This window comes from Diplotaxodon limnothrissa, linkage group LG15 (genome assembly GCF_057381915.1).
Source record: "Diplotaxodon limnothrissa isolate DT_005_m linkage group LG15, D_limnothrissa_male_GT1.1, whole genome shotgun sequence".
Taxonomy (NCBI): Eukaryota; Metazoa; Chordata; class Actinopteri; order Cichliformes; family Cichlidae; genus Diplotaxodon; species Diplotaxodon limnothrissa.
The window spans coordinates 872,721-878,828 of NC_140610.1; positions in this window are offsets into that span (position 1 = coordinate 872,721).

The window sequence follows — 6,108 nt, forward strand, 5'->3', positions numbered from 1 at the left end:
AGCCAAGACTTTGCTACTTAAACATTATCACAAGCAAACCAACACGAGCATCGTAAATGATAAAAGAATAATATAAAAGAAAATGAATAAAGAAAACAACGTTATGGTTACAGAAACAAAACGAACATGTCTGATTGGCTGGATCGGGACCAACGCTGTTATGATGATGCACCAACACACACCAGATACACCTCCGCCCTCCAACTAGTCGCAGTAGACACCTGCTGCTCCCTGAGCTTTATCAGAGCTTGCTTCCTATCAAAGGGGAGTTCTTTCTCCCCACAGTTGCTCACAGTGAATTGTCTAATTGTTGAGGTTCTCTCTCACATTCTGCAGGGTCTATGCATTATGCATTACCCTGAGGTGAATATGATCGTGAACTGGTGAATGAATTGAAGTTGAATCACAATGTGGTAATCTATTTACATCCCATTCACGAGTTCACATTGTAGGAGAGAAGAAAGCGAAATCTCAGCAGAGAACTGGAAACCAGCTTGAGCTCACTCTGCCGAACCACAAAGTCTCATCAAAATTCATCAAGTGTTTCCAGTCAGAATGACTCAAATATTCGACCAAAAGTTAATTCTGAGTTTAAAAAACAAACAAATATGCAATAATTCAAATAATTCATCCTCAGCAGTGAATCAAAATGACTCGGATGACCACATTTTTATGGCGCTGATATTTACAGCTCAGACTTGAGTGTCTCAACAAAAGCTTAGCTCAACCACATGTTCACGTTCTGCTGTTAGCATTTAGCTCAAAGCCCCGTGTTTCCCACGTTTTTATTTAAACCTTAATTTGTGGGAAAAAATATAACTAAGAGATTTTTTTTAGTCAAACAAGTTTTTCCAGATTTATGCTTTTAACTTTAACACTCACAGTACAATGAAAGAGTTAGTGCGCCTGTAATGTTTCTTCCAGCCCACACTTGCTGTAAGTTGATCCCTTCCTAATGCAATTCCAATTTTGAGTAATGGGGGATAAGAGCCTTTGGCAAGTACAAGTTAGCCAAATCAAGTTGGCGTCGTCTAAAGATAGTCTAGCACGAAATTCCCTCCTAATGTTACTGTCATTCAGTAAAGACATATGAGGGAATGAAAGATAACATCTAACATCTGCTGAAACTTCATCGGTTAACATTGAGACGCAGTGGGCTATAAATATGAGCTGGAGATTATGGTTCCCATCTGTAATATTGAACTTCTAATTGTTTCTGTACACTCTGGCTCGTGTACGTGAAAAGTGACACAACATGAGTAATTTTGCTTTTGTACAACACTTGACTGGATTTGAAACGAAGGATCTGGTAGCTGCTCACAGAACTCTGAGTGTGTGGTCCAAAGTGGACTTTAGGAGGGACCAGATTTGGTGCATTTGCAAAAAGAACAACTAAAGGAATCCTTTAGAGCAGGGGTCGGCAATCCTGGGCACGCGTGCCGAAGGGTTAACTGATGGCACGTCCATAGCTGGACTGGCCATCGGGCATTTGCCCGGTGGGCCGATGGTGATTTTTCGTTTTTATGGGCCGATGATCTTATTATTATTTATTTTGTAGTAACGGTATAAACAATGAAAGGTGGTGGATTGGCCAGATGCTGGAAGATTTGTAAAAATATGTCTGTGAAGGTTCTCAGTCATCCAGGTCATCGTAGTCAAAGGAGCTTGCAAAGAAAAGCGTCTGGACTTCTTTAAGTTACTTGAAGACGTTTCACCTTCATCCGAGAAGCTTCTTCAGTTCTAATGTCAAATGGTGGAGAGTCCCAGATATAAACCTAGTGGGAGTAACCCCCCACAGAGGGACAAAAGGACCCCTGATGATCCTCTAATCGCCTGAGCCAAGGTGGGAAACTGGGTGTGGGTCCCAATCAGCCAGAGTTTCAGGTGAGCTCATTGTGAAACCTGGCCCCACCTTATCATGTGAATTCCTGAGGTCAGATGGCCCAGGATGTGACCTTAGAATTTGACCTTAGAACTGAAGAAGCTTCTCGGATGAGAGGTGAAACGTCTTCAAGCAACTTAAAGAAGTCCAGACGCCTTTCTTTGCAAGCTCCTTTGATTTGTAAAAATAACTCAGTTGTTTGGTGGTGGCTATGGTGGAGCTTCCAGCAGGTGGATGAGGGAAAGGCGAGGCAGGAGAAGGAGAGACCTGAGGCAGCCGCCGGTCCGAGTGTCAGGTGAACTGAACTTCAGGTAAGAAGTTATGACCTGCAGTCTCTCTGGGTCAGATATAAACCAAGTTTAGGTGGAGTTTATTTTCGTTGTGCTGACTTTTTCTTCAGCTAGGATGGAAAAAGACACAAAGCTGGATTTATTCTGCGTCATTACGCTGTCAGCGACCTCTTCTTCTCTCATTCTCTCCCCCTCCCTCTCCTGTTTCTACTTCAATCATGAAACTGATCAATGATCAGCTGATCGGCTTTTCTCTCTTGTTTGTTTATCGCCCACTTTGCGCCAGAAAGAGGAAACCAGCGGATGTCGCGCTAAACAACAGCAGCACGTTTAAGCTTGATCAGCTGTTGTTAGAATTTATTTAATATTAATTTCTAGTATCAGCTGATGTTTGCTGGAGCCACAGCTGTAAAGCTGCTGGTCATGATGTCGGTTTGGATATGTGGTGAGAGGGAAACATGAGGATGAAACCAGGAGATGTCCTTACTGAATCATCAGAGCTGAACAGGTGATGGAGAAACAGGTTTACCTTTTAGGTGACATGAATGAGTTGAAGTTATGAACTGTTTCTGAGAGACAAATAACACCAGGATCCTTTTCTATGTAGCTGACAGCTGGTAACTGTGCAGGGGCGGATCTAGCAAAGTGTTGTCAGGGGGGCAGGTAGGGCATTAACAGGGAGAGGGGGGCACAAAGAAATACTTTTCTTTCTTATTCTCATTTAAAATATCTCACTTTTAATAAATAATTATCTGAGTCTTACAACCAAAGTTTTTATCTGATGTAAAATGTATAGAAATCATACATATACCAACAAGACAGCGTGCATCACTGTCACAACAGCGTTTGCATTCAAAGGCTTTATGGGGGGCCGGTCTCTCGTCAAAATGCCCGGGCCGATTCTTTGTCCCAGTCCAGCCCTGGGCACGACACGCAGTGAGTTAATCTGAGAAGGTGCATTAAAAAATAAATGGCCGGGCCAGCGGTGCACATCGCAAATTAACTCGCATACACACATTAGTTGTGCCGTTTCTTAATGACGGTATCTTAGCTAACAACCCCAACTACCAGATTCAACTTGTAATTGGCTAAAAATAACTGAGAGGGACGTTGCTAGCTGGCAGTTTTTTCGAGCGATGTTGAAATTTCCACATTCAGACACTTCAAATGCTTCAGCAGCTGTCCGCTCAGCGCAGCATCAGCACCGCGGAAATACACGGATACATCCGAAGACTCGAGACTGATCAAACCAGAAAGCTTTAATGAGCAGCTGGGTTTGCATCGCATTAACTGGCTGAGTTAATACCAGTTAATGCGACACTAGATGGCACTCATCATCAGAAAGGTTGCTGACCCCTGCTTTAAATAAAAGGCAGGACGGATCCATACTTTTGTTCATGCCAAATTCTGATCCATCATGTGAATAGTAGCGAAATTTGAGACGTGTTCTCAGCAACATTTTCACATATGCTCTGTGTAAACTGCATGTGGACTCAAAGTTAAATGCATTTAGAGATGCGCTTCTGCACTCCGTGGTTCAAACAGAACTTCTGCAGGTTTGCTTAATGACGTCTACATTCCTGAATTTATTGAATTGCTGCCACGTGATTGGCTGATTAGATATGCGTTGGCAAGCAGTTGCACAGGTTTACTCAGTGGCTGGGTTTACTTGATAACGTAGCCGGTGTTTGTGATTCTGTTTTGGGGATTCGTGCAGAAGACATTTAATGTTCCACCTGCACAGGTTCTGTGGTGATGAGCCGGAGCGATCCGTCCTCTACAACCTCTGTGGACAAGCATTCAAAGGTCGTGTTTGTGATGTACTGGCCTCTGTCACAGACAACCTCGCTGAGCGCAGGCGCTGACCGTCACCTCACTAGCTTAAATCGCTACTTTATGGGCTCAAAATGTGGTCATAAATATTTTGTACTTGTAAATCAGTTTCGTATGTGTAAAAAGAATTTGTGCGTGCGTAAAAAAGATTTGTGTGTGGACTTAGTCAAAAAAAACCCTGCAAGTTACAAGTACGAATTTTGACCCTATTTTTCTTCCTTTCATCTGATTGGCCAATGTCATGTCAATCACAAATGTAACAATCCAATCAGAGAGCAGATGGGTTTGGCTGTCGGAGGGGCGCTTTTTTTGAACTGCAGGTCCTTGAAGGGTAATCCAGTTTGAAGCTGGAGGATCTCTATATAAATATCCAATAGCAGCTAGGTCCCCTAACTTTCAGTAGCTGTTGAAAGGAAAAAGTTGTGGTATATCAGTGGTTAGAAATACCGTTATTACTTTAGGATTAGTTTAACACAAAGTCAGGGCTGACCCAGGACCATTGCTGTGAGTCACAGTGCGCAGCATAAAAGTCCTTTCACATCAGAGCAGGATGTGCTGCTAATGCTAACTGCTAACTAAAAGCAAAGGATCCAGAATTTGTTGCTGGCTGCTGGGCTCTGTGGGTTTTTGCAGCAGCTCTACCTGTACTAGATGCACCTGCTCCTTGTCGTTTCTATCTCTGACTTTATGTCCTCTACAAGAGTTTGGTTTTTTTGCTAGTTCTTCAAATGTAAAAACATGTATGCTAATTCATAACGAAGAAAGCTTTGTAATGAAGACTGTCATTTACAAAACACTGCCCGCCCCCACCCTGCGTTCCGCAGCACTGTTGAAAAGGCTGTGGTAGTCCCTATATTAAACACGTAGACCTGTGACACAAAAATCACCAAACTCGGACGACCACAGACTGTTTTCCTTTGTGGTGATGAAGGAAAACGCTGGGTTGGCATGTAAAAGGGCATTTATTTCCTTCAAAGACCTGCAGTTCAAAAAAAGCTGCCTTCCGACGGCCAAACCCATCTGTTCTCTGATTGGATTGTTACATTTGTGATTGACATGACATTGACCAATCAGATGAAAGGAAGAAAAATAGGGCCAAAATTCGTACTTGTAACTTGCAGGGGTTTTTTGGGGCTAAGTCCACACACAAATCTTTTCACAGATACAAAGCTGATTTACAAGTACAAAATATTTATGACCACATTTTGAGCCCATACTACTTCCCTCTAATGTCCGAGTCTCCGTGCGCTCGGTGTAACAGCCTTATTGAGCAAAGAGTTCATTTATTCCACAGGTCAATGTTTGACTTTAACTACACTGCAAGCATGAATTTTACATGAATAAAAATTCCCTTTTCCACTGATTAAAGAGGTTATAAATCCATCTTTATTTAAATTACATGAGATTAACAAGAAATTTAGGACACAGTTGATGTTATAATCGATCTCCATTCATCCACGCATGTGACTGAGACTGATGATCACTAATAAACAGAGTGAACACTGCGTGGATATGATCAGCAACAATCCACATGCCTGGCTTTAATTTCCTGTTCAGGAGGAGACGTTAGCGACCGTCCGTCACAGCGAGCCTTGTGCTGTGCAGCAGATATGACACAAGTTTGAAAATCCTGTAAACAGCTGACGGCGTCACTAACTCAAAGCAAACACGTGAAATGAAGAAGAAATATTTACAAATTACAAACTCAAATATTAATGTTTGAATGCACACAGGCAGGAAAAAAGACGCTAAGTGCCTCAGAGTAAGTAAACTGACGTATACAAAGGTTATATTTCACTAAAACAGAAGAATAAATAGACATTTTGTTCTGAAGATTTGAGGTGAGAACGTTTGAGTGAAACTGAGTATTAAAATCATGTCCACACACACCTTTGTGAAAATATATAACAGCATAAACTGAAACATTACAGCTTAGACACAAAAATAGTATCACAGAGTTATTTCAGCACACACAGCATTATGTAGTCCGACCCACGCTACAGATTTAAGCCTACTACTTTTATGTCCTTTTTTTTTTTTTTTTTTTTTTTTTTTTTTTATAAATGACATCAGAAACAGCAGTATGCGACATTACGTGATGGC